The sequence below is a fragment of the Adiantum capillus-veneris genome, chromosome 9, assembly GCF_014529385.1.
Source record: "Adiantum capillus-veneris isolate H3 chromosome 9, ASM1452938v2, whole genome shotgun sequence".
Taxonomy (NCBI): Eukaryota; Viridiplantae; Streptophyta; class Polypodiopsida; order Polypodiales; family Pteridaceae; genus Adiantum; species Adiantum capillus-veneris.
The window spans coordinates 7,439,024-7,446,508 of record NC_140939.1 but is presented as its reverse complement, the minus strand read 5'-3'; the positions used below and the strand labels follow the sequence as shown (position 1 = coordinate 7,446,508).

The window sequence follows — 7,485 nt, the reverse complement described above, 5'->3', positions numbered from 1 at the left end:
TCTCTCCCACTTTCCGCCTGGAAGATTGCATGATTTTGGCTTTCTTCCACCGGCATCGTCTGAACCCAGCCTAACTTGAGAAATGATGCATGCGTGACCTCACTAGCGACACCGGCGAAGGTCAACAAGAGAAACATGGGACGCGGATGACGCAGACGAACGATGTATAACGGCTGCGGGATTCAAGGTCATCATTCTTGCCTTGTACGATGCGTTGTTTGCGAATGCGAGCACTATTCCCTCAGCTCTTGGGTGGGATCCTTATTTGGTGAAGCACATACGAGCAAATGGATTCTCACCTGCGCAGGCGGGGAATGCAGGCACTCCTAACCTCATCCATGTCATTGAAGATCCCACTCTACAATGGGGCGTCGATGCTCTGTGTTTCTTCCTTTCTGAAGCGCAGTATGAAGAGATCGTGAACCGCGACCTTCTTGCTACCATTCCGCCTGTCACCACTCTCTGCCTCTTCTATGTCCATCCTAAGTTTTTGGGTAGAATTCATTTCTGCAGAGTCTTACTCGCCTCCCCCAACTTCACTCACCTCCTTGTAACAGTTCTGGGTGGTAGACATGATCTTAGCATCAAGATGGATACCCAAGAGGCCTAATTTCAAACCTGCACCTTCCTCCACTCCCTCGCCATTGTCAATATGTCACGTTGCCAAAACGATCTAGTCTGGGAAGCTCCAGCAAGGGCTCTTGCATCTCACCCTTCCCTCACATCCTTAACTCTCTTCGGAATCACCCCAATTTCGTCCTTTAACGCGATCACTCATCTTTTCTCCTCTGCTTTTGAGAGTAATCCTCAGTTAACCTCTCTGTCTTTTCTCTCTCTCTCAGTACTTCTGAATCTCAGTTTCCACCTCCACATCTGCTGCACCTGCTAAATGGTGATGACGCCTGAAAGGCAGTTCTTGATGGCCTCAGACGACATGGCACTCTTCACCAAGTAAGATTTGATGGCACGGCCTTAGCATATGATGATGTAATTGCTGCACAGCTCAAGAAGAATGCAGAACAAGCCAATCGAACCAGGTTGTTCAAGGCTGAGGGTTTCAAGCAAGTGCGCCCTTCCACTGTTCGGCTCTACCTATGTGGCCTTCCCCTCTCAGGTATGCGCACGCAGAGTATCTACAAGCAACTAGTTGCTTTGCTTTATTTCTTAACAGCCTTGTGTACTGACACACTTTTCTTTCATTTCATATTCTGCGTTGCAGGAAAGACCTCAGGAGCAAAGGCTCACTTCACCCATGGTCACGCCTCAAAGATAGGAAATTATCTGAGCGAACACGTGGCATTGATGTAACCATCATCAAAAGCCAACTAGATCATCAGAGGATCTCAATATGGGACATGGCTGGCCAATTGGAATATCACTCTTTCCATGACAGCATGCTTCCGGATCTGGGTGATCTTGCCATTCCCTCTTTGTTCTTGTTTGTTTGGAATCCCTTCAAAACAAATGAAAAGGGCCAACTTTTGCGAGATGCACGGAGTGGTAGATTAGTTTTGAAGCGCTTGGACGATTTCATGGATGATTTCAAGTATTGGCTTAAGTTCTTAGCTTCTAAGATTCCCAAATCCAATGTCCTCAAACCCAACGTGTTGGTTGCGGTGACGAGGGCAGATCTTGGTCTCCCAAACATGAAAGCAGAGCTACAAACTGATTTTGAGTCACTACAAGTGGAGTTTGAAGAGTATATTCATTTGGACATGGAAGGTTCTTCCAGGTGGATGCCATGGATCCCAAGACTGTGACAAGGCTCGGATCTCATCTCTTAAAGTGCACCAAAGCTATCCTTGAAGAGGCATTTAATGATTTTAGTATTTGTGACGATGCAAGAAACCTTTTTGTAGGTTGGACTCGAAAAGGGAAGATCCCTCCTTTGATTACCAAAGAGAGGTTCTTTTGCCTAACCCATCAGGAGTTGGACATCCATGAAGAGATGTGTGAGGCAGTTGCACGCTCTCTTAACAGTTCCGGGGATGTGATTTTTTTACCAACCCTTGCGCTTGTGGTCATGGATACAAAGTGGTTTTGTCAAAAGATCATGGGAGACATTTTACACTTTGATGTTAAGTCTGCTGGCACATGTACTCAACAGTTGTCTAACGGCTTTTTTAGGCTCCGTTACTTAGAGAGTCTTTTAGAGGAGGAGCTGATCAGCTTGGGACATGGTAGCAAGTGGAGGTTTTCAAGGACCAGGTACATGGAGCCATTTGTTAAAGTTGCCCATGTGTGTCTCCGTGTATAGCTATGAGTATGATAGTATAATCTTGTATGTTGACCTTTCAGGAAAGCGCACAATAATTAGGAATCTATAGCGGTTGCAGGAGGTGATTTAGTGAAGCTGTTGATTGGTTTGCAACTAGCTTGCCCCAAAGATTATACTCAAGAAGACTCTGACATTTTCCTTCCAGCAAGTCTTTGTGGGAAGGTTAGGGAGGGCCTTTTGCTAGAGAAATATTTGAAGCTTGATGGATGCAACCCATCATATGTGGGGAGAAGATTGACCGTGAGAGATTCCAAACGCACATTCCTTACACCAGGAATTTTTCCCCGGCTCCAGGTGAAATTCATGATCTCATCTTTATGTTCTGGAGTAAGAGAGAAAGAGTGCTCTTTTAACTAGCTTTTCTGAAGTTTTGCAGGTAACATTTCACAACATGCTCACCAAAAATGGAATAAATGTGGACCTTCAGCAGGACGTCATGGCATTTGCCGAAGCAGGTTCAAGAGTCCTCGTAGAGTTCTGTACCTTGGAAGGAAGAGAAAACTTTATAGACATTTTGGTCTGCTCTCTACGCACATCAGAAGAAGCTTTGGAGTGGGTCCATGAGAAGGTGATAGCTGAAATGATGAAGGTGTTTGCAGACCCCAGAGGGATTCCGGGAGTTGACCTCATGCATTCTGTGATACAGCCAGCCTGTATAAGAGGACTTGTGGAGGCAAGCCAAAGACAAGCCATTCCCATACAAGTTTTGAGAGGTATTATGAGGGAACATTTAGAGAAGAATGGGGCAAAGCTTCTAGGTGATGGTACTAAAATTGTACTGGCAGACTGAGCCCTTGGTAGACGATGATGTGGTGAGGTTGTTGGGGGAGGCAGAAGTTGTCAAGATTATGGGAGCATACATGAGTGTTGAGTGAAGCTGCAAAAGATGTCGTGGATCTACCTGTTGAAGAGAAAAGTAGCAAACAAAAGAAGCCCGAGTTTGGTACCACCGAATCCCAGAAGCAGATGGAGGCCTTGCACAACTTGATGGAGGCTGGCTATAAAATGACTTGTGAAATGAGAATGGATGTAAAGGAGATAAAGGCGGGCATGAAGCGCCTGTCTCGGCGAGTTGAAGACCTGCGCAGTGCCGTACTTCCAAGACTACGCGAGCTATTCACATTTGTAAAGGAGGGAGAAGGAGGCAAGCTCCCAAGGATGTTTGTTTTAACTGAAGATCATGGGCTTGTGCGCAGAGTGGTATGCAGAATGGTTCCTGGTCTCCACAAGTTGCAGCTGGAACTTCTATGCGAATGCCGTCATGAACAAGCTCATTTGGTGGACGGGCAGAGCGGTTTAAGCATAACGACACTCAACAATGGGCTTCTCAAGCGTGGCCTACCTTACATCAATGGATTCTTGAAGGTCGCATATGCAGCAACCAAGATTGGTGCCCATATTGCTGCTGGTTGTAATGACCTCATTCCTGACTTCACTAAAGTACTGGCTGATATTGCAGATGATCCCGAATTTGGCCCTTCCGCTAGGTATGGCATGCTCTTTTTCATTCCATTGGATTCTCAGCACTACATTGAGGACTCATTTCAAGTGTTAAAATGTTGCAATGCTGCAGGATCGATTTAAGGAGCGGCCAGCAATGGCTTTCTGATGTCCTCCTTCAGTACGATTGCAATAGCGGTAAGCAGATCCATGCACATTTCGGGCTCCGTCGTATTCGATATGCTGATTCAGCAGTTGCATGGGTGTGTGACAACCACTACTCAGAAGGTGAACCTTGCCCCACATGAACTGAGATAGTGCCAGAAACGTTTGCTGATAGGCCTTTTAGTTCACAAGAGGCTGCATGCTGTATCATCTGAAGCATTCCTTTTCGCTCAAAGAGACTTGAAACCACAACCCTCTGAAGGGAGTAGAGTTCAAGACTAAAGAGCAGAGATTTTAGTTTCTTAGAAAGGTTATAGTGTTCCTCTTATCAAGGGCATTGATATTTCACATATGTACATTGATGTGTCTCATAGGCTGAGTTTGGCCTTTAGAAGAAGACGTTAATAAAAGCTTTCTTTCTTTCTCCAGGACAGTTTTAAATCAAGAAGTACATGTGCTTCCCCTGGTTTGATCATAGTGCCAAGAATTGGGAGTCATATAAAGGAACTCAATACCATGGCTGATCAGCAAGACATTTTACTTCGAACAAGAGAGCCTGTAACATGCGCGTGTAACGATGTTAATCCCTAGGGTGACTCCACCAATCAATTTAGATATGGAGCAAACTAGGAAGGGGGGAGTTTCCTTGCTGTATATGATGTACCATTCTGCAAGGCTCTATTAGGAGCTCTTGTTTTCTTAAGTCCATTTTGACTGTTTTGAAAGTACCAATTAGGAGCTCCAAGCTGCTAAGGACATGTGAGACTAAATTCAACATGGCGCCATGCACAACAATCCCTTCCCCCCGCCCTGCAATGGCGGGGGCAGCTCCAACCGATCCTCCACAAGCTTCCTTTGCTGACTCGCCTCTTATGGCCCGTGCCTTAGAGTTTTGTTGCACAAAAAGCTCGCCAACTCTTCTTTGGACTCAGAGGCAGGTCAGTTCTCTCTCTTCCTTAAAAGCTTCTTCTTCTCTCTCTCTCTCTCTCTCTCTCTCTCTCCCCTTCTTCTTCTTCTCTCCGTCTTTGCTTGTTGGCACAGCCTTTCTCTAGAAAGGGAGGGTATATGTTAAGGTAATTTCAACCCCTGTACAATGGAGCACCCTTCAAATTGTTAGAAGGTATTTCTTGGCACTGCCTTTCGACAGAAAAGGAGGGTGTATGCCGAGGGCATTTCAGTCCGTGTACAACGGAGCACCCTTCAAAATTTTAATTTTTTAATTCTTCTATAATCTATAATCTCTCTTCTTCTTCTTCTCTCTCTCTAGCGCACACACACACACACATAAAAGGTCTTGAGTTCAACTCTCCTCGTCGGATCAATCTTTAAGGTTCCTTGGGATAGTTTCCTACGACGTTAAGATACTCTTCTTCTTCTCTCTCTCTCTCTCTCTCTCTCTCTCAAAGCGAAGTGAAAAGCAGTGCCAATATCCATCTATAAACGCCTTGTTTTTCATCTCTTAATCCATAGTGTCTCTCTCTCTTCTTCTCTCTCTCTCTCTCTCCCTCTCTCTCTCCCTTCAATTGAGTGCCAACTTTTGTCTGGAGACGCTTTGTAAATCTCTCCTCTTTTCTTCTCTATTTGACCTACCCAAAGGGCTAAGGTCTTAGAGGTCACTTATCTTTTTGCTAATGCAACATAAATAAAATTTTAGAATTAAATTTTTATGTGCTTTAAAAAATACCACTATCATGATTGAGCTTTTTGTTTTTCATAGATTGTTCTCTCTCTCTCTCTCTCTCTCTCTCTGTCTTGTTTGCAAACCCTAGATCCATAGTCTCCCCCAGGTGATGGGCAGCCGGGGGGGGGACGTTAGTACCCAAGGTATGCCCTACTACAACAGTGTTCTACAGTTCACGCTAACAACAACCCACGGCATTCAACAGTTTGCGCTCAAGCTTAGTACACAAGCGTCATTCGTCCGTCAGCAGACCCGTTAATCTTCGTCAGTAGCGGCTCAATTGGTCGACATACCTGTCTACTGTAGCGCCGTCACTCACAGTAGTAGGCTCTATTTGGCAGTGCATTTAGCCTCCCACTTGTTCTTGCTCTGAAATCGACTCTATTGCCTTTGTGAATCTATTGCCGGTGGTGCGAACAGAGAGTTGTCGGTATCAAGCTGTAGGTTTCAACAGGGCGAAGGTTGTTGTTAAGTATGGAGCCTGATTTACCCTTGTAATTTTTTGTGGTAAAAGCGCACATTTGTAAAGCCCCCATTATGAGGAGAAGCCATCGTGCGTGAAGGAAAATCACTCACCGGAAACCAAAATTTTCACGGACAAGAATTAGGGGCAACTTTAAAGGCCTCGGGGGCGGAGGTCCCTGAGACTTTTTTTTTCGCCGGAATATTCCTTTTCGCCGGAATATTATGGCCGGACGGCGGTCGGAAAGTGGTCGGAAAACAACCAGTCGGTTGGCCGATGGCCGGTAGTCAATGGCCAATGGCCGGTGGTCGGAAGTCAATGGTCGGTGGCCGGTGGTCGGAAGTCAATGGCCGGTGGCCGGTGGCCGAATTCAATGGCCGGTGGCCGAATTCAAAAGCGGACTTGTCTTCTCAAGGGCGGCCACACATGGGCGGATTGGAGGGTCCGATTTGGACTTATTCGCACAAGGGCGGCTACACATGGCTGTCTCTCATAAGAGAGGGCAGCCCTTTTGGCCTATAAAAGGAGGCCATTTCTACACACATTTCATAGTGTGAAGTTGATGCAACAAGGTGAGTGTGAGGTGGTGAGAGTGAAGCAAGGCGGGAGCTCCATTAAGGGTATAATCCCTTTGTAAACTACTTCTTGTTTTGAAGTACCAAAGCCATTGAGTGGCTGCTTTCCCGTAGACGTAGCCCACATTGGGTGAACCACGTATATCGTGTGTACTCTCTCTCTCTCTCTCTCTCTCTACACTATAATCTCGTGTATATAAATTTGTCTCTCTCCATTAAGTAATCTACTCAATTATCTATTTAGCTACGTTTTATTTCCTAACAACTGGTATCAGAGCAAGGTTTGCTCGTAGCTAAATTATCTCAAGGAAAGGATTCCTTGAATTGAGTGGGAGTTATGGCGGAGGAGGGGAAGCTCAAGATTGAGAAGTTCAACGGCAAAAACTACCAACATTGGAAGATGCAGATTGAAGACTATCTCTACCAGAAGGACCTCTATTTGCCACTAGGCGGTCTTGCGAAGAAGCCCGCAACAATGGCAGATGAAGCATGGATTGTCCTTGACCGAAAGGCACTGGGAACAATCCGGTTAAGCTTGGCGTCAACGGTGGCCTTCAATGTTTCGGAGATGAAGACCACGGAGGACTTGATGAAGTCACTTGACGACTTCTACGAGAAACCATCGGCATCCAATAAGGTATTTCTTATGAAGCGCTTGTTCAATCTAAAGATGGCAGAGAATGGTTCAGTTGCAGAACACCTAAATGACTTTAACACAAACATAAGTCAACTTCGATCAGTGAAAATCAATTTCGATGGCGAAGTGCGAGCTCTCCTTATACTATCATCTCTACCGGATAGTTGGGACAGCCTTGTGATGGCTGTAAGTAATTCTATCTCTGGCACAAATACTCTTAAGTTTGATGATGTTGTGGGTGTTCTT

General features: G+C 45.6%; 1 pseudogene across 1 annotated transcript; it reads left to right on the top strand.

The window, feature by feature from the left end:
- The first annotated feature begins 605 nt into the window (after window positions 1-605).
- Window positions 606-5,582, top strand: LOC147450092 (protein TORNADO 1-like; annotated as a pseudogene). Its single transcript, XR_015189094.1, has 6 exons — window positions 606-1,114; window positions 1,220-2,208; window positions 2,299-2,572; window positions 2,655-3,765; window positions 3,852-3,916; window positions 4,313-5,582. The product of XR_015189094.1 is annotated as a protein TORNADO 1-like (transcript).
- Window positions 5,583-7,485: the final 1,903 nt, after the last annotated feature.